The sequence below is a fragment of the Nymphalis io genome, chromosome 15, assembly GCF_905147045.1.
Source record: "Nymphalis io chromosome 15, ilAglIoxx1.1, whole genome shotgun sequence".
Lineage (NCBI taxonomy): Eukaryota > Metazoa > Arthropoda > Insecta > Lepidoptera > Nymphalidae > Nymphalis > Nymphalis io.
Genome location: NC_065902.1, coordinates 6,582,635 through 6,601,820, shown reverse-complemented (window position 1 = coordinate 6,601,820; position 19,186 = coordinate 6,582,635). Strand labels below are relative to the sequence as shown.

At 32.0% G+C, this 19,186-nt stretch overlaps 1 protein-coding gene across 8 annotated transcripts in view; it reads left to right on the top strand.

Annotated features, from left to right (window-relative positions):
* The window catches only part of LOC126773732 (fibrosin-1-like protein), a 52,093-nt gene that overhangs the window by 25,862 nt on the left and 7,045 nt on the right, over nt 1-19,186 (top strand). Inside the window, exon 1 of one of the 8 annotated variants that reach the window (XM_050494839.1) lies at nt 12,086-12,662. The exons of the other annotated variants lie outside the window; for them this stretch is intronic. The gene's annotated coding sequence lies outside the window, so the exon portion shown is untranslated. Of the gene's footprint in view, nt 1-12,085; nt 12,663-19,186 lie in introns of those variants that run through there. 8 annotated transcript variants of the gene reach the window in all.

The following is a 19,186-nucleotide window of genomic DNA, read 5'->3' as shown; positions in this document are numbered from 1 at the left end:
TATAAAATAACTGTATAATAAACACTAAAAGTGCTTGTAAAAAATTAAAAATATAATATTGCAATTAATTGAAATGAGTTTATATACAATATAAAATGGTCCATTTAAATTGGAATCGTTTCGAAAGAAATATTTAACCAACATTCACCGGTGGGCACCTCTCGGCAGGATTACCTTACGCAAACCTGCCTCGGTTAATTGAAAGAGCTTCTTTCATTTAGTGTAATATTTTATGGCGTCGAGTCTGGCGCGATGCGGTAAGAGTTTGTGGTTTCACTTCAACTCGCACCAATCTTTCCATAGCGCCGTCTCGCCCAATTGCCGTTTAACATTATTTGTTATACGCCGAGAAATAAGAATATAATTTAATAATCTCTTAAGAACACAAATTTATATCCAGGTTTATTATAATTGCGTCCTTGATTTCATTTTAATATTGACTTTTAGCATAAATTGCTTTTATAAGACATAGATAGGTATCATAAGAAGTTATCTTATTCATTACTAATAAATATTTATGTAACTGTTTGACACAAACATAAAATGACTAGAATGAATAGGTACTTGTTTAGTGTGATTTATAATCTTCGGAGAATATATTAGTGTGAAAACAAGCAATAAGGTGGGTAGCAGGGGCGTGTTATAATTAGCGTTAAAATCGGAGGGTTGATTCTGCGGCTCACCGACATGAGCCGCAATAAATCGCCCACACCCGTGACCGTGCTGCGGCACGCGAGATAAGGGTCATCGCGACACTATCTACCGCTATTACATTGTTGCACTCCAAACAAAGTAAACCTCACACGACGCTTACGTCCGTGAACCTTTTATTACATCACACCTATAACACGCGATTTCTCAGTAAAATCATACTTCACACTTGTAAATTATGTTTCCTTAATGTGCATTAAATAAAAATCTAACGTAAATATGTTTAATAAATTATAGCGAACTATGTACATAACTGCGTGATTAACATAATGTTTCTGAAATGTTCCACTTTTGTCTTGTAAACGAGCATAAAGTGAAAGAACAAATTGCGAGTTTCCCCAGTATTTTCCTCGCTCGGAAAAATATATGTTTTATTAAAGCTCGGCATTTCCGAGAGCGAGGCAACCCTCCGGGCGGTGGACGAAGGGTGGCGGGCGTGCGGCGTGCGGAGGAGTGTGGGGTCGGCAGCGCGCCAGTGTATAACAGACACTGGAAGGATATAAAACATATTTACGCGCCTATAAAGTACTCTCGTACGTTCGCTCTCCACCATTTTCTTTGTTCCTCGCTCACAGCCAATGATAATGCTTTCTCCCGTTCTGTTAAACTTATTTCGCTTCCGTCTTATCTCGCTTTTCTTCGAAGCTTTTATTTATAACCAGTGGCGAAACAAAATAACATCATATAAAAGGTTGACAACAATAAATGTTTCATTACCACTTATTGAATGTTATCCATCAGTATAAAGAAAGGATAGGAGTCATGTAATTTGTTTTGGCTATAGAAGACTTATTTACAATCAAATTTGCGTAATTATAAAAGTAAAATATTCTTACAAAACCAAGAAACGATGTGAAGAAGTTCTAGCATCGAATGACAAGTCAAGACTACAAGGGAACTAAAAGTGATCTTGTCATATTAAAGTCAGCGAAGAGAAAAAGAGCGCATTCTTAAAGCTATTCAGAGTATAGAAGCCCAAGCGTTAACAGTAAAGCGAGGAGCGTCTTAATCTCGTGCGACAGTACAGCTCAGAGCAGAACCCCTTGCGTAGGTGAGAGGGTGTAATAACAAGTCTTCCCTCCCCCCCCTCTCACTTCTTTATCGTCCACAAGCTTACCAGCTTGCGAACTTCGAATACCCGTATTATATCCTCGTGTTAAACAGATTGACTCGGATAAAACCTACATAACTCGCAATTAATACTATATCTCTATAATAATAATTAGTTAACGATGTTCATTATACAAGTATGTACTTATTAATAACGTTTCATTTTGATACAAAATGTTACAATTATTATTTCAAGCGTTGCATGAACGTCTAATATTATATTATATATATTATATTATATATATATATTATTTTTAATAAGTAGAACAGTGTATCAGTTCTCAAGCCGACAACAAAGACGCTTCGTCAAAGGATCGTAATTATCCGGAGGCGGGCGAGTGTTAGCACTCAGCGTTGAGGTCGAGATATCTCTCGACGGATCAGCAGCTCACTCGGGATGCACTCTGCGATTCCGTTTGTCACGGCACCCGGTTGCGGTGTGAGCACTCGCTCTGATAAACGCATGTCAACGTGCTTTGACTACGAACAGTCTAACCACGGCACCTATCTACAGGCTTAGATCTGATACAAGTAATCCGTAATATCCAACCTGAGACAGCATTAATTAAATTATTATTATTACTATTGATTACTCGTTTAACACTTAACATATTGATAATATATCTGCATGAGATTATGGTCAATTAATAAAGAATGGTTAATAAACGTACGACATAAATAAGACGCGACAAGTATCATGCATAGATAAGTCGAACAGCTATTCACACGTCGGCGTGTGAGCGAACACGGGACGGTACGTAATTAGCCGACCGCAAAGTTCACCGGAATGCTTTAAATACAGATACGTACCGGCCGATTCACATAACTCGCCTAATTTATTTTACCTCCAGTAATTCTCTCGACTTCTCCTTTTGTTACACACAAATATATATATATATATATATATATATATATATATAGATTATACCATTGTTTGCGGAGTGAGTGCAAAGTTCCTTGCGATCCCGAACTAATTACTTTCGTAGATACTGGATTGCTTCTTTGTTATTTTACGCTCAAGTCGACTTAATATTTTCTTATACAATTAATTTAAAACTCAATTTATATATACATGTCTACTGATTTTGAAAGTTATTAATTTTATTAGTTTCGTTTTGTTACAAATCTACGGAAGGACTCAATGACTTTTAAAGGAATATTTGTGTACATGTGTAAGATTGAATTCTTATATTCACTGTTTATATTAACATGATTTTTTTTTAAATAAATCTAAATTGTTTTAAATTGAACAATATCTGTTCTAGAATATAAAGACAACATTGTTGTTATACAACATGATAAAGCGGCCGACTTAACTACACCATAAATTGAACATAATCCATTAATATTACACCAACTTCTAACAAAGAGCAATTTATATATTCAGTCTGGAGCGAAATTATTATAAAGTAATCTAAGTTAGACGATCCGTAGAGAGATAAGGGGGTTGACAGGTGTTTAAATATACTCAACCGCTTCCCCATTCGCCAGAGATTCGACGTATTACAACCGTGACGGATTCATTTGAGCCTGCGATTTAAGGATTAATAGCTAAATTCCATCGGGAATCATGGATTATATATACCTTTCAGAAACATTACTTGATTAGTAACAAACGCTAAATAAATATTATTATGTCATTATTCTTATATTACACAAAACGTGATTGACAATAAAAATTAATGATACAAGGAAGGATTGAAACAAGGAAAATGTTTTCATCGTTTATCACTGGAGGCTATAATTATATAACGAACGGAATATTTCGGCTTATAATATAATTAGTTTATTGATGACTGTTTGTTTTTTTTTTTTTTTTTTGTAACAATCCGATACCACTCGATTGAAATGTATGTATTTGTAGACATTAAAAGTAAAAATTAATAATTACAAGTGTCACAGTCTTTTATGATTTTATAATCTAATTATCGAATTAGATACAACATGGTAATATTTGAGTCGCATACGCTTAACTAACAAGTCTGTCAGCGCTTAGTCCGCCGCTTTTAATTGCCTACCGTCCCTCGTTGCCTAAGCTCATCGCTCGTCACTTCGCTGTCATAATAAACACGCAAATTACTCGATGTTTCGGTTAAAACTTTTCTTGAGTTATAAGCAACTTTTTTGTTTAAATTAATTAAATTAGAAACGTTTAATTTACATATAAAATACTACGAATAATTAATTGTAATTTACCAAAATCAGTTAGTAGTCTTTGTAAGTTAATATACTATATAGATCGCTCTAATTCAATTAGGATTCAAAACACGTTGAATAGATTAAAATAAAGACTTTAATGGATATTCGAGCGAGTGGAACCGGTCCTACGGTTGCGCGGGCTCGTGTAATATCACCAATGTACATTCTCTAGACCTCATTAAAGCGGTTTTTGTCCTCGTCTGTTTATCTTATTAACGGACCGGTCCCTGTCACTGCTAAATCGCATGCAATTTCTTGTAGCGCCATCGAAGATCAATTACGATTTACGTTTGTTTTTTTTTTCAACTGCTTGTCTATTATACAAATCAACACCAACGAGTCCGTCTCTTGATAGATATCTTTCTTAAAACCTAACAATATTATGAATATTTAATGAGCTATGATATATTCAGTTTTTATTTTATAACGACAGTAATATATCAAAAAGACAAGTAGCCAAATAAACGCTACTGTTATCGGTGCCGTAATATAGTTATCGCTTTCCCATCTGGAGCGCCATTCACGCCCAATGCACACAACCATTCTTTATAAAACAGTTTAAAGTAATTTGCCGCTACACGTTATCAATTAGTCTTTTACTATAGCAATCAGTATACTCGCGGCGTTATAATAAGGTCGACGTTGTTTTATCGCATTATTTAAACCCGCTCTGTTATGTAATAAATTACAAGCGAATATTGTACGAGAGGACAGATCATTATTTTATATGTATCCTAAAGCAGTGTTCTCGGCACTTTAGAGTACGTTGTCGGATTATTCCCCTCTTTATGCCGTCGAGCTAGATGCGTCGACCACTTTGTTGTTTTATACTTTGTCTCGAAGCGACTTTATGCATCGCCTCATTGCTCTTCGCCGTTTCGCTTAGTTCTCCCTCTTTATTTTCAGCTCACGTTACTATGTAAATTTATTTTAAAACTAAAGACTCAACAGCGGGTGTTTCTTTACAAAAGCGATTTGTTGACTATAATATTGTGTATGTGCATTTATTTACACTTATTCTAAAAGTCAACCAATAGATTACATATTTATGTTTTTAATTGCATATTGTATTACGTGATAATATTGAGGTAACCATATATTGAACAAAAACACATTTATAAGATAAAGTTCGGAAAGATATTTCATAAAATTGATTGTTTTAACTTTAAATTTTCAATATTTTAATATACTTCAGTACGAATATGACATCTTAAAAGAATTAATTTTTGTACAGGAAGATCAAACTAAAATGACTTTGTACATATATTGCGTCGCTTCGTTTCTGTGTTAGACGGAAACAAGCTTCAAAATTCACTTTAATACCTTTGTTCTACATCGCTTTACAGCTCTCGTGTTGCAACGAAATGTTCAAGAACGAATATTTTCAAGATTTTTCACTCGTACCAAACTTTTATAAGATTAAAGAATGTATATAATAAATGCGTTTATAAATTAAAACATTAATTTTTATATACTATTGTAAACTGATTCAGTCCTAAGAAAAAGTTAACAGCTCACATCCAATGTACAGTACTACTATATCTTATTTAACTAATAGCTTACAACAATAAATAAATGAAACTAAACTCTAAAAATATAGCCGATATTTAAAAAAAACGTAATCAGAGTTTTAAAAAGATTAAGAGTTACATATAAACTACCATTTATTTATACATTCGCATTTTAATTTACAGCTAAATTATATTCGATTTTGTTTATGTAAATCAGTAGCCGACTAGCAGAAATTACTTGTAGTGTTAAAGAGTGAGCCGATTACTCTCATCGTGAAATTGTGTTTAGCGAGTTTATTCATTACTCGGTACCGCGAACGCTCTGGGGGCGGTGTGGAGACGGTCGGCTCCCCATCCACCACTCTGTTCAGTTTATGGATATAACCTCGACAAAATACCCCTAAAATTGAACTGTTTTTATTACGTACTCTCTTTATCTCTTTTGGTTTGTTGTGCCCTTTATACGGCGTTATAATTTTATTAGGGACTCTGAAGAACATTAAATAATGATTCGTATTACATTTCTTTTGTAAAACGGAATTTATTAAAACACTAACGATTTATAAAGAAATATAACAAAGTGAATTATGATAAGTGGAGCAATAACTTGAATAGCAGATATTTACATTATCCTTGAAGCTATTCTTTGCAAGGTTTATATAAAAATAATACATCGATATCTTTGATAAAATCAAATTCGTTAAAAGATAGGCTAAATTTATTTTTTAGGCTCTTTGATATGATATATTATTTAGATTCTTCTATATCATTAAATGTAAACAATGCTTATATGTCAAATATTTTGCTGGTGCGATAAAACAAAGCGGCTGGCAAACGACCAAGTCGCGCAGTGCGACACGAGTGGATGGGCGCACGATTTGCAACGGCAACGCGAACACTGGTTACAAAGACAAACGTCACATAGCTATCCCGCCTCGTCTCTTTGCCTCTCATCGCCGTGCTTAGAGCAGATTTGTACGAATTCATTTTAAATGGAGCTGCCAGATCGCAATTACTCTCCCTTTGAGCATATGGAATGCGTTCTATATGACATTCAATTCAATTTCGCGCACAAAGCGCGCGTCGAAATTCTCTTTCTCTTTGACCAGGACCTCTTGTGCAACTGCGCTTTGTTAACGAAATAGCTTCAACTTAACACACTGAATGTTTACCGAGCTTACCGGAATACAAAACATAATATGTTATGAAAGAGTACACTTGAGAAAGGTAAAAAAGAACTTTGATTCGTTTAAAGAATTAAATTACTGATAAATCAAATACGCTTCTGAATCTTATGAAATAATTAAAATATAAGCAATTTGAAAATATAATACTAAGTGAATGTCGGTATTAGCTATATTACATTGCAATAGATTTTTAGTAACGTTACATTTCATATTCAACCTTTTGCAATTAATATAATTTTTAATTGTAACTTTGTTATATATTAATTAATCATCCGTAATCTATATTGATTATGTGTTAGCATGATTCAGATCGCTTGACGCATAACCAAAGCGTCGCTTGATCGACGTTGTCAAGTGTATAACAACCGAGTTGGCAACCCTCGGAACATTCTCGAGATTGAACTCGTACATCTGGCTGATGTCGCGTGCTATAACTTTTTTTTTTCGCCGTATACATTAAACATTTTTTAGATATTGTATACCGTTAAAAACTTATTTTAACCATAAGCGTTAATCAAAATATGATTAACTAACTAGTTTTCATTAAGCCTACTAGTCTTAAGAATATATACATATACATGTTGAACATACTACATAAATAAACGGTTCCCGCTTAACAACTTGCAATAAAAAATACTTGTAATCTACATTTGTATAAGAAGTAAAAAATATTGAATACCTGTATTTATTCTTCTGTTAAAAAACATTTTCACAGTCTAATTAACTATTACATTATCATATTGTATGCGTTGCTATTTCGACGTTTTAGATACTTAGGTAATGTGAATTTCGCATGCACGGGTTCACTTGAGTTAATTAATTTACGGCAAGCGAGGTAAGGCTCGATTAGCGGAATAAATTGGGCTTGCGGCGGCCGTAATCCCGACGCAGTACAACGCTGGCAACAAAGGCATCGGGATTGCCCTGCAGGACGGAGGCTTATGCTAACTCATTATTTATTCATATTTGTAATGATATTGCCAGTGACTGCCCCTGCCACATTTCGGCGTTTGTCCCGCCACTCGCGTCTCGTCGCTATTTTTACTCTCATTCGCTCTTTTTGCGACCATTATACTCTTTTTACTTTTTACGAGCTGTATGGAAATTTAAGGCATTAAACTGTCAGCTTGTCAAGTTCCACTTTTTACTATTGTTAGGGAATTAAATAATTAATGGAAAAGATAAAGATTCAGTATCGTTTGTTATTTAAACAGATATCATTCTAGAAAATATTGCAATATAATTTTATTATGTACACGCTATATCCATAAAGATTTTTCTAAAGTGGAGCTAGAGTAAGCGAGCGAGAACAATATTACACTTGAGAATTTTTATTCAAAAGATATGAGATGCGGTGGAGCACTCGCAAACGGTTAGATAATGTCGGCAGATACTTGACGCAGTCGTTGAAAATTTTATGTCACCTCGCACTGCATCGTCGACTGCATCTACCCGTTTCTGCTATTTCAAGATATTTCAGACTATGGTTTTGAATTAAATAAAGTGCACGTGGAAACTATTATAAAAGAATCCAATTAATATAATGACGTAAAAAATATTTTATATATCGATACAAGATGTTGGAATCTCGTGACTTTGTTGAAATCTTAAGGAATGAATCGCTTTGTGTTGTCGACACTCCCCGTATTTCCGTCCCTCCGTGGTTTCTTTGTCACAAATTCTGATTGCAACTTCTCAGTGCAGTACGCTTAGCGCAAGCACTGCGCTCGACAAAGGTTTTGAAATTTTAAATTTAAAACCACCTCCATTTTGTGTTCGTTCCATTGTTGTGTAGATTCAGTGAAATACATTATTCTTCTATGAACTTTGAAAAGTTTTTTTCAATAGTAAGCAAGTCTTGCGTTATTCATTTTTAACTTTAAATATCTACATACATAACTGAAAATTTGATCATTTCACTTTTCAATGAAGTACAATGTTTTTGAAAAAGACATCGTCGAAATTGAATTATAATTCTAAAAGCACAATGACACGTCAGTCTTTTCATTAATATGTTCTGTGTGTAAGTGACGCCTCGGGAATGCCGGCATACATTTTAAAATTTCCATTTTCCTCGTATAAACTTTCTCCGTAAAAATTTGAATGCAAATATATTTTCGTTAAGCGAATTTTATATTGCCACAATATTAAACTTCATTGCAGGATTAATTAAATGATAAAAACAAAATCACGCACGTGAAATACAAAAATAATTTAACAATTCGCTCACCGCAAATTGAATGAGATTCGAAATAAATCCTGCGGTCGTTATTTGATTCTCAATTCCCTCCCATTCGCATTGCACCCCTGTTTGCGATGCTCACAGTTTACCCAACAAAATTATCCGGCATAGATATCCATAATGTGTCGTATATACAATTTAACAGATGAAATGATGCTTTTGATTCTCTTTCCTCTGTCAACTTTATTTTGTTGTATAGTTCTTTATAACTTTATACGTGATCTTTCTTTCCTTTATATGTATTTAAATGATATAAAAGCTGTTGCTTGCAAGTCAAAACTGATGCCCATTATTTAAATAAAAATAACCTAGATCATTATTATTAAGTTCGTGATAAAATATTTTAACAATTGTACAAAAATAAGTGAAAGAAAATTCGGAAATTTAATAGTTTCTGAAATGGCTTCGATCGTTATCACGGCCAGCTCCCTCCCTTATTAGAAGCCCCAACCCCGAGGGTCGACGCCGTAAACCAACGCTCTAGTGTATCGTAAGTGTTAATTACTTTTGTCACTCCGCAAGCGTGCGGTTAACAAATCATGTCGTTACGTAATTCTACAATCGAGGACACTAATTTACAACGAAGCGAAATTGTTTGTATAGTAAATTGTTATGCCTCCAAGCGTCCTCAACGGCTAAGTCGATAAGCACCGTTTTTATTGCGTCATTAACGGACTGCGAGGGAAGCCGAGCGATCCCAATCTGCGTAATCAATGCCGGAAGCAATTCACGTCACGTTAAGTAAGGCTTAATTGGTGTTAAAATATGAACACAGCCCTTTGAAGAACTCATTTTTTCGTACCAATTAAATTTAATAACGACTTTTACTATACGAATTTATGGTAATGTAAATGTCCGAACACGCATTTCAAAATTATTATCTTACTAAATGAAACAGCGATATTTAGAAACCAAATTACAATATTAATTATTCATTTCACAGTATTTCAAACCCTGTTTGGCGTAGCGGTATGCAATAATTAAAAAAATGTAATTTAGCTGCTTAGTTTTTAACTTAAATTCTAAAGCCATTAACGATTAATTGAAACTGTTAACTTTAAATAAATTTAAACATTATTCATATGAAATTTGGGTTAAAGTATCATATTTTCGCAAAAACGGTACAAAAATACCTTATAGTTAATAATAGCTATATATATAGTATAGCTATATAGTTATAAATTACGAATGAAATAAAGCTATGCTTGCTCATTGAAGTTGAAGAAACGTCGATAGAAAATACAAAAATGCTTACTATTTCCTCGGCATTACCGTTAAATTACCGGCTTATAGCTTCACAATTGAAATTAATAAAAAAATACATCTTTTAAAAATTAATCTACTTGAAATTATTTTATTAATCGTTAAGAATTATTTATTATCTATATGCTTTAGTTTTATGATATAGAGCAATACACTCGCCCTGCTACTGCAGGCCACGACATTATTTCATTTGTTCTGACATCCGGTAATTAATACTCGCGTAATCCGACCAGCCGACAAATATACCCGTCCGTTTCTCGTTTATGATAATTGAGTCATTGTGTTTATAGTAATTATTATAAATTAATGCTCTTTAAATAAAGCACTTATTGTGGTCATCGTTTCGTTAAGTGCGGTTACGGAATGTTGCTGGTTAATTGATCGATTAATAGCGTTAAGTAGAATATTTTGTCGAATTAAAATCGTTTAAAAAATAAATACTCGCTAACTTTCACAGTAACTTGACGTTATCTGTATCATGTTAACTATTAAGTTTTTACCGAGTCATCAAAATGTATACAGGATATATATATACATACATACATATATATATATATACATACATACATACATATATATATATATATATATATATATATATATATGTATATATATATAGGTTTTATTCTATTGGAAATGCCGCTAAGTCATCACACTTAACTTTCTAGCAATTAACTTTTTGCTGTGCAAACAAAAAGTAACATAAACGTGTTAGTAGCTACGTCTCTTATATTTTAAGCTGTAATTTATTCTTTATTTATTCTTTTTACAACGGTGTAAAAACATTGCATCATTTAAAAACAATTCAATAACTTTGCGAAGAAAGCTAAGTAAGATACCCTTCGACATTTCCCGTAAGATAATAAACGAGGGACGCCTTTTATCCCTTTTCTCTCTCTTTCTGTTTAAATAATTTATTCCGAATTAATACTTTCTGAAGAGAGCTTTTTATTGTGAAGTTCTTAAATAATTTATATAATTTACGTACCAGAAGTTCTAAATACACCATTTGGTTGTAATCTTTAAAGGACTAGCCCGATATTGAACTTCCAGTTACATGCCAGAATACTGAACTCTACTGTTTTTTCTTAATTTGATTCTTCGTTTAAAAGCCATTTTATATATGTTTTAAGAGCAACCCAGAAAATACTAATCGCTTACGACCTCAGAATAATAAGAAATAAAGTTACAAAATTAAGAGTTAAGGTAACGACTATGACGATAATGCGCGAAAGACAAGTACAATTTTATGTAATAAATGTTTTCTATCCATATTTCTTTTTTCAAGGCCATTGTCAAAACTATGCGTTGGTATCATAAATTTGAAAATAGCCCTTTAAATTTATTTACTCACAGTTTATATATAATAAGTAGATTAAAATTATAAACTTTTTACTTACTAAAACACACATGTCTACTATAACTTCATAAAAAAGATAAGTGTAAAAATATTAGTTACAATAAAATAAATGTCAGTAAACATAATGTACAAGAACCGAATTAATTGTTCACACTTCGTTTGTTTTCTTATTTTGTAAAAAAAAAAAATCTCTCGCCATTATTCATGTTTTATGTAAAGCTACATCTAAGATAAAATAAAACAAATCACGGCATTAATCCGGCTACAACGTTTATTTTCCGGATGGTATATTTACGTGGGGGTATGTATTAGCTTTCGAAAGCCGTTTACATGTGTATTGTATCGCGAGAAATGCTCAACGGAGCGTTTTGTTGGGCGGGCGGCGCGTGCGCGAGGCGCGGGGTGCGGGCCGCAGCGGACGACGACCGACCGTGCCGCTACCGCCTGCCGCCTGCCGCGCGGTTCGCCAGTTGCCGCCTCGTACCGCACTCTCGCCTCGGCCGTCAGGCCGATGTCATGTTTCTGTAAACGTGTACTCTCGCCGTCTTTGTCTCCCGTTCGGATCACGATCTATTGTTATTTTTATTCTCTGACAGATTTGCACCCAGCTCCCGGAACGAATGCTATTGTATGGATTACAGTGTTCTCTGGATTGCAGTGATATTCAATTGGATCTTAATGAATTTGTGCAAAGTGCTATAACAGTTTTTGTGACGCCGATTACTGTTAAACCAATTAACGGATAAGTTATAGTGTTTCATTTTACCTTTAATGAGTTTACACCAAAACGTGTGCCACTGTAATAATTAATTAAGTGTGTTTAATTAAGTGTCAGTGCGAATAACAATCAATTACAAATAAGCCTGTAAAAGTAGTTTACAAAAGTTACCATAGTGAGGATCAAAGATTCACCCAAAAGCAATGCTGAAGGTGGTAGCAAGAAAGAAGGCAAGAAAAAAAGCAATAAACAAAAGGCCGAAAACAACGGTTCGGTGACAGTTAATAAAAACGAAAAGCCTGTGAAGACGGAGAAGGAAATTGTAAAACGAACGCAAGCGAAGAATGAAACTGAAAACGAGGTATATTTTAAGTGTATATATTACATGAATAAAAAATTTGACTTAACTATATAACTCGACGTTTGGAACACTAGTTTAGAAAAACTATGTTCATAACATAATGAATTCATCCCCACATCAATTCCGTTGGCGCAACACTTTTGATATGTGTGCGATTTCCTCACAATCTTATTCCACATAGATGAAAATTGGACACTTTCCAATTTAAACTATCTGATAAATCAGGTGCTTGTCGTTGTCTTATTTATCGTTATTTGCATAGACAATTATTTGTGTTTTGTTAGTATCTGAACGATACTCTATTTTTTAAATTATAAAAAAGAGCATAATGTATTAAGATAAATAGTTAATTTCCAATTTATTTTTAAATCTAGGACGGTCAAACCAATTGCACCATTAACATAGTTGGCGGATACATTTTCTTTTACCGTTAAACGTAATAGTTATATATAGTAATAATTGCCAAAGAACTCTAAAGCTAAATTTATAATCATTTTAATTTCAGAATGTATCCCTTATTTGTAGAATAAATAAGAAACTCATTCTCTCCATCAATAATATTAAACAATTAATATATTTCCTGTTATATTAGCTTTGGAAACACCCAGTGACATAATTATTAATTAACAATACGTTCATATCAAGAAACGTGATAGAATTGTTATTACAGTTAGTCACGATATCCCAAACAAACGCGGTTTACTACTTATAGCTCGTATCGCCATCCCGTATTAATGCGGTCAAATGTTATATTATAGCACTGGTAACTACATAATTATACTTTCTATTGCCCGACGATTAAATTTAAATTTATAGCTAACACGCGATACTAAATTATTATTTATGATACACCAAAGATTATTATCATTTCGTGTCGTATGCAATTAATTAATTTTGTATTATGGTTGTCGTTTTATAACCTAAAGATCTTTCGATAAATGGCCGACAGCTTACGTCTTAATAAATACTCCATAGCTTTAAATCTCAACTATTCAGTGTATTCGAAATAATATTAAATCGAATAATCTAAATTAAATATTAATAGCAGACGTTGCAAAAATGTGGTAACATGGTATCTCGTAAAACTACTTCATTATTAATACAATTCGAGTCTCGAGTTATTTTTCCATTCACATAGTAAACATAACCGGCTGTGTCAATATTATATGACAATACATTCAATATTATACAGATTTGTGTATACACGATAAATAAATTAATGCTAAACAGTATAATTCTCGTTGGCTTATAGAACAAATAAAATGTCAAGGTATTTGATATTTAAATGACGGTAACAAATATTTATTTATTACGCAGCAACTTTTAAAAGAAAAAATATCTGTGTTATAGAAGTCAATCTGATTATGTTGATAATTGTTTACAAGTTCTACTAGATATTATATCTACATGAATTGCCTCTTTGGGCAAGTGGCTAGCTTATAAGCGACTAGGTCGTGAGTTCAAACCAGCTTCAGGTCGGGCTAATAATAGTATTTGGTGGGTTTTATCGTTATTATATTATATCGTGTTTTTGATTTTGATAAATAAATTAATGTTTTCAAAGCAAACATGTTCAGCAAAATCTCAATTTTCTCCAAAGATAATTAACTAGAAGATTTTTTACATATTATTTAAATTTAAAGTAAATTGTTAATAGAAAATCTCTTTTCATTAATGTCCTAAATATTAATTTATTAGGTATTTTTATTAGGTTTGACGTTTATCTATTTATTTATTAATCCTTTATTGCACACAATTTACAAACATAAAAGAACAAGTATATGTATTATATAGTATGCAAAGGCGGCCTTATCACTTACAGTGACCTCTTCCAGGCAACCTCTGCAGAGAAATATTTATGTTTATCCTGGTTTCCTGCGGTATTTTATAGTCTTTTAAACGATGCATTTTACTTGAAGGTTTAAACTTTGTCACACGTCAAACGACAAGTAGTAATTAATTAATCATGCGTTCAACAACTCCTTTCATTTTAAAAGTATATTTTCGGTTTGTAATACATAATAATGCTACACTGTTTGGATTATCTGACAGCCGCTTACTATGCATTCGCTGTCACGATAGGAAATTTTTGTGTACATACCTGCATGGTATACAGATTCTCGTCACGAACAAACGATTCCCATTCTAAATATTCATATCATGTACTTTGGAGTTTTTTCCACATTGTTCAGACAAATTTATTTCTTTAGATTAAAATAATCTACTTATAAACTATTCATAATGTTAAAGAAGTATAAATAACAAAACGAAATAACATTTCTTAATTTAGCAACAACATTTCGTAAAACTAACGTAAAATACGTTTAAAATTTTATTCGGTATTATTTAATACGTTTTTATGTAAACCTAAAATATATATTTATATATTAAAGTATTACAGATGTCCTAGACCTAAATATATCCTTATCATTAATTTTAATAATTTACAATAAATGTATACATTATAATAATGTACCAATTTTAATAACAAATCTATTCAGAGATAAATTATGTAAACAAGAATCGAATTGACCTACGACAGCTGACTAAATATTATTTGTTTTATTATTTTATCTCAACTGATTGGCTACTTAATAAAACTAGAATCGGAGTTATTTATTTATTAAGCGATTTATGATCTTGCTCGGCTTGTATAAACTTGCTTCAATCCAATAAATCTATAATGGAAACGGTATACCATTAGAAAGTTGCCGATGGCTATGATCGCGAGCCGCTGTTTGAACTTTCCTGCGAGTCTAAATTCTCGTTGAATTTTAAGTCCTATCCTATTAAAAGTTTGTGAAAGTATTAGAATTTCGAATGAGGGGCGAAAAGCTATCAGGTCGGTTTTTTCCTCTCCCTCCCTTGCTCTGCAACAATGGCAGCGGGGGCGGAGACGGGAGTACGAGTCTGCGGTCGGAGTATTCAGATTATACTTTAATATCCGTTTTGAATTCGTTATTGAAATATGTGCTATCAGATTATTTTAATAGCATAAGCCGCAAACAAAACGATTAATGTATTGAATTATTAAATCTTGCTAATATTATGAATAGGAATGCATTGTTTTATTATTAGTAGTTTATTACAGATTACATAGATTATTTTAAAAAAAATACCTTCATGATATTTATCTATTTTTTATACAAATAAATCAGTAAATATACACATTATAAAAAAATATATAATTACATGTCTGGTATAGTAAGTAACCTTTCGAATGATATAAATTGAACTTAAAAAATATATATCTATATTTATAATTTGTATCATATATATTCATATAATATTTTAAACTACATCAAACCAGTAAAAAAATGTCGAATCTCTACTCCGTCTGTAACCTATCAATCAAATATCACATTTTCATTTCTCACTTAAAATATAAAAACAAACGTCTGCATTTTTTATCAGTTGTCGTACGAAGGTAATTTTCCTGTTTTTTTTTTTATGCTTTGACAGCGTTGACTAATGGGGTCGTTTATTTTTATTGCTGGTTTATTTAAACTTGTGCGTGTTTTCCTAGCGGTCGGGCTCTACAAAACTATTATTACTTGTCGACACGACATCACTCATCGCGCTAAATTCTGTGTGATTATCTATTTTAATGTTAAGTCGTTTTGACAAGTGGCCAACATTCATAGTCTCTATAAAAACTCACTGTCAAATGGATATTTTGAGAATATGTTTTGATTTTATAATACCCCGGCATTACATTGTGGAAATATGAATAGCAATTTAGTTTAAAACGCGATAATGTTTACTTTATTTATAAAGTCGTTCAATTTGCAATATTATTTCTATTGATCTTGTTTTCTTTACGACATTTATCAGTTATTTAAATTTGAAACGGTTCTATAATATCTACACAAAGAATCTTGGCGAGTAGCCGTAACCTATTTTTATTGAACAGAATTATGGCTCATTCTTTACTTGTCTCTGGCTAAATTATTCTACATTAAATACTTCATGCCACATTTTTATCTTGTTAAATCCGCACATGAAATTATGATAGACATTTATATTATAAGTTGTATAATTTATTCACAAACATTGTCATTCACCTCGCGTTTTTATTTTATTTATAGGTAGAACTCATATAAATCTGGTTCTTTAATTTATATCGATTCTTAAATAGTAATTTAAATGTTTTAACCTTTTTTTAAATATTTTTATTAATATTTATTTGCAAGTTTCATACTAAGGGGAGTTAAGGGAAATTACCTTGTTACATATTATATCCGTCAATGCCATCCGAATTTAGCGTCTCAAAAACCCACCAATGTGGCGCGAAACCAGTCAACCTCCCAGCAAAAACATTCCAAAATTAAAAATCAGCTTACATATTGAAGGCATAAATTTATCATACTGCGTCATCGTTTAAGTAATAGCCGGGTGTCTATTACAAAAGACAAGCAGCACCGCCGAACCGCGGCTCCTTTGAAAGTCGCCGCCTTGCGAATCGGCCACCGGACGCCATGCCGCCGCCTCCCGCCGGCACGCGCGCTCCATACTTGATTTATCACTCCATTGTTGCAGACCGGCGACCCACCCTCGCCAGAATCGCCGGATAAGACTAAACATTCAATTGCCAGAACGCTCCCAAAACGATTTGTTCCTTTCACGCGATCGATGGACTATCTTTTTTCGCCATTTGTAGTTAAATTCGTCACTTTTAATATATTGTGCCAATCGTAATATAACACACCTACATAGCGATATATTAAAATAATTTAAAATTGACGAAGAGTAGTCGTAATAATTAAATACGTAATAAAAAAAGACTAAAAAGACTCATTTTATCGCAGGTATGAATTGTAATTTTACTTTGTTCTTGTTTCATTAACATATGTTAATCAGGCTTATACGCTTGTAATTATTTTTAACAATAATAATAACGAAATCGACCTATTTTTATCCTAAAGAAAATATATAATATTGCTTATATTTAATCTCGTCTTCACATTAAATAAATAATAATATCTTTGAAAACATGATACTGTTAAACCGTATTGTTTTGTAATGAAATTAAACTGAACGATCGTAAATAAACCTCGTAGCTCACGTTTCAGATACCCTAAATAACTTTATTGAGTCATTTGCTCCGCCGATCGTAAATGTCTTCAAATTATTACTTTGCGATCTCTCTTTAAAAGTATAATTCACCTCGCCACCGTTTATTTTGTTAATACTTACCTTCTACACCTTGCGATATATTTAGCTTCTAAATTTAATTATTAAATTTAATGAATACCGATTAGGTTTCATTAGAAGTTCCTTTATTAAGATATGAAATAAAAGGTTATTATTATTAAATACAAAATGCCATTTACGGTATTCCATCTTTTGAAAAATATATACGATAATCTTCTATATTTACATATCGAAGACCATATGATGTTCTCGTTATCATTTTGAGATATGATATATAATATTTCGAGGTCTGAAGTTCCTAAACCTTGTGAACATGTCTTCTTCCTCTGCCGTGAACTAGCACAATTATTTCCCATCAGTCGAAAAAATATCTTTCATTAGTTTCATATTTAATGATTTCTACCTTTCTCAGTTATCTTGGTAAAATACGTCTTATTAGCTAAATAGTATTTGTTAACATTCATGCATTATTTATAAATAAGTATTTTAAGTAAAAAGCTTTCTTTCTTCGTTAGAACTTAACTGTTTTAACTTAACTGTTTTAGAGATACTATAGATATTTTTAACGATAATATCAGGGCCATTAAAACAAAAAAATGTCTACATAAATGGGTTAATTTTTAGTTCTTTTTTTATATTATTTAGTTACTTTTAGTTTAGTTTAATTTCTGTTTTGCTTTTTAGTTATTTATTTTTATTTTATAGGTGATAGTTTTTATAAGTTTTCTTATGTTTGTTCTAATGTTACGCTGTAGTTACTAGCTAATGTAATTTTTTTTTTAGCTTTTTAGCCCTCATATAAGCATGTATTGTCCACATCGAGAAGACTCAATTGTAAATATTTTCAGTTAAATGTATTATTGTATGTCATTGTTGATTGTATAATTGTAGTCAGTTTTGTGGACTAAATAATAATAAAAAAACATCTTACAACCACAAACTGGCAGCTTTACGTTAATTTTAATCTAAAATTATTTAAAAGTTTACTTAACTTAAAGCAAATTTTGATTTAGATAATATTGTCTATTACGCTGTCTAAATTAAAATAAAATTGATTTCTTTGATACGATTAAAATGACTGATTTTATTTGTTATATTAATCCAAATAAAATTATCTACATGATTTTCCAATTTCATACAAAGAAAGTTTTCATAATACAATATTTGAATTTCAAGAAGTGTTGTTATTGGTTAATATTAGTAGTAAACGAGTAGACTAAAGCAAAAAGTTTTTATACAGGTTTTGCAATATAAAAATACTTAACAAAATTAAATCAAATATTTAAACATTTAATAAAATAATTCCTTGTATTGGTAATATAAAAAACTATGTTCCATTTGTGTCTGTATATTATATAAAATGGAACATG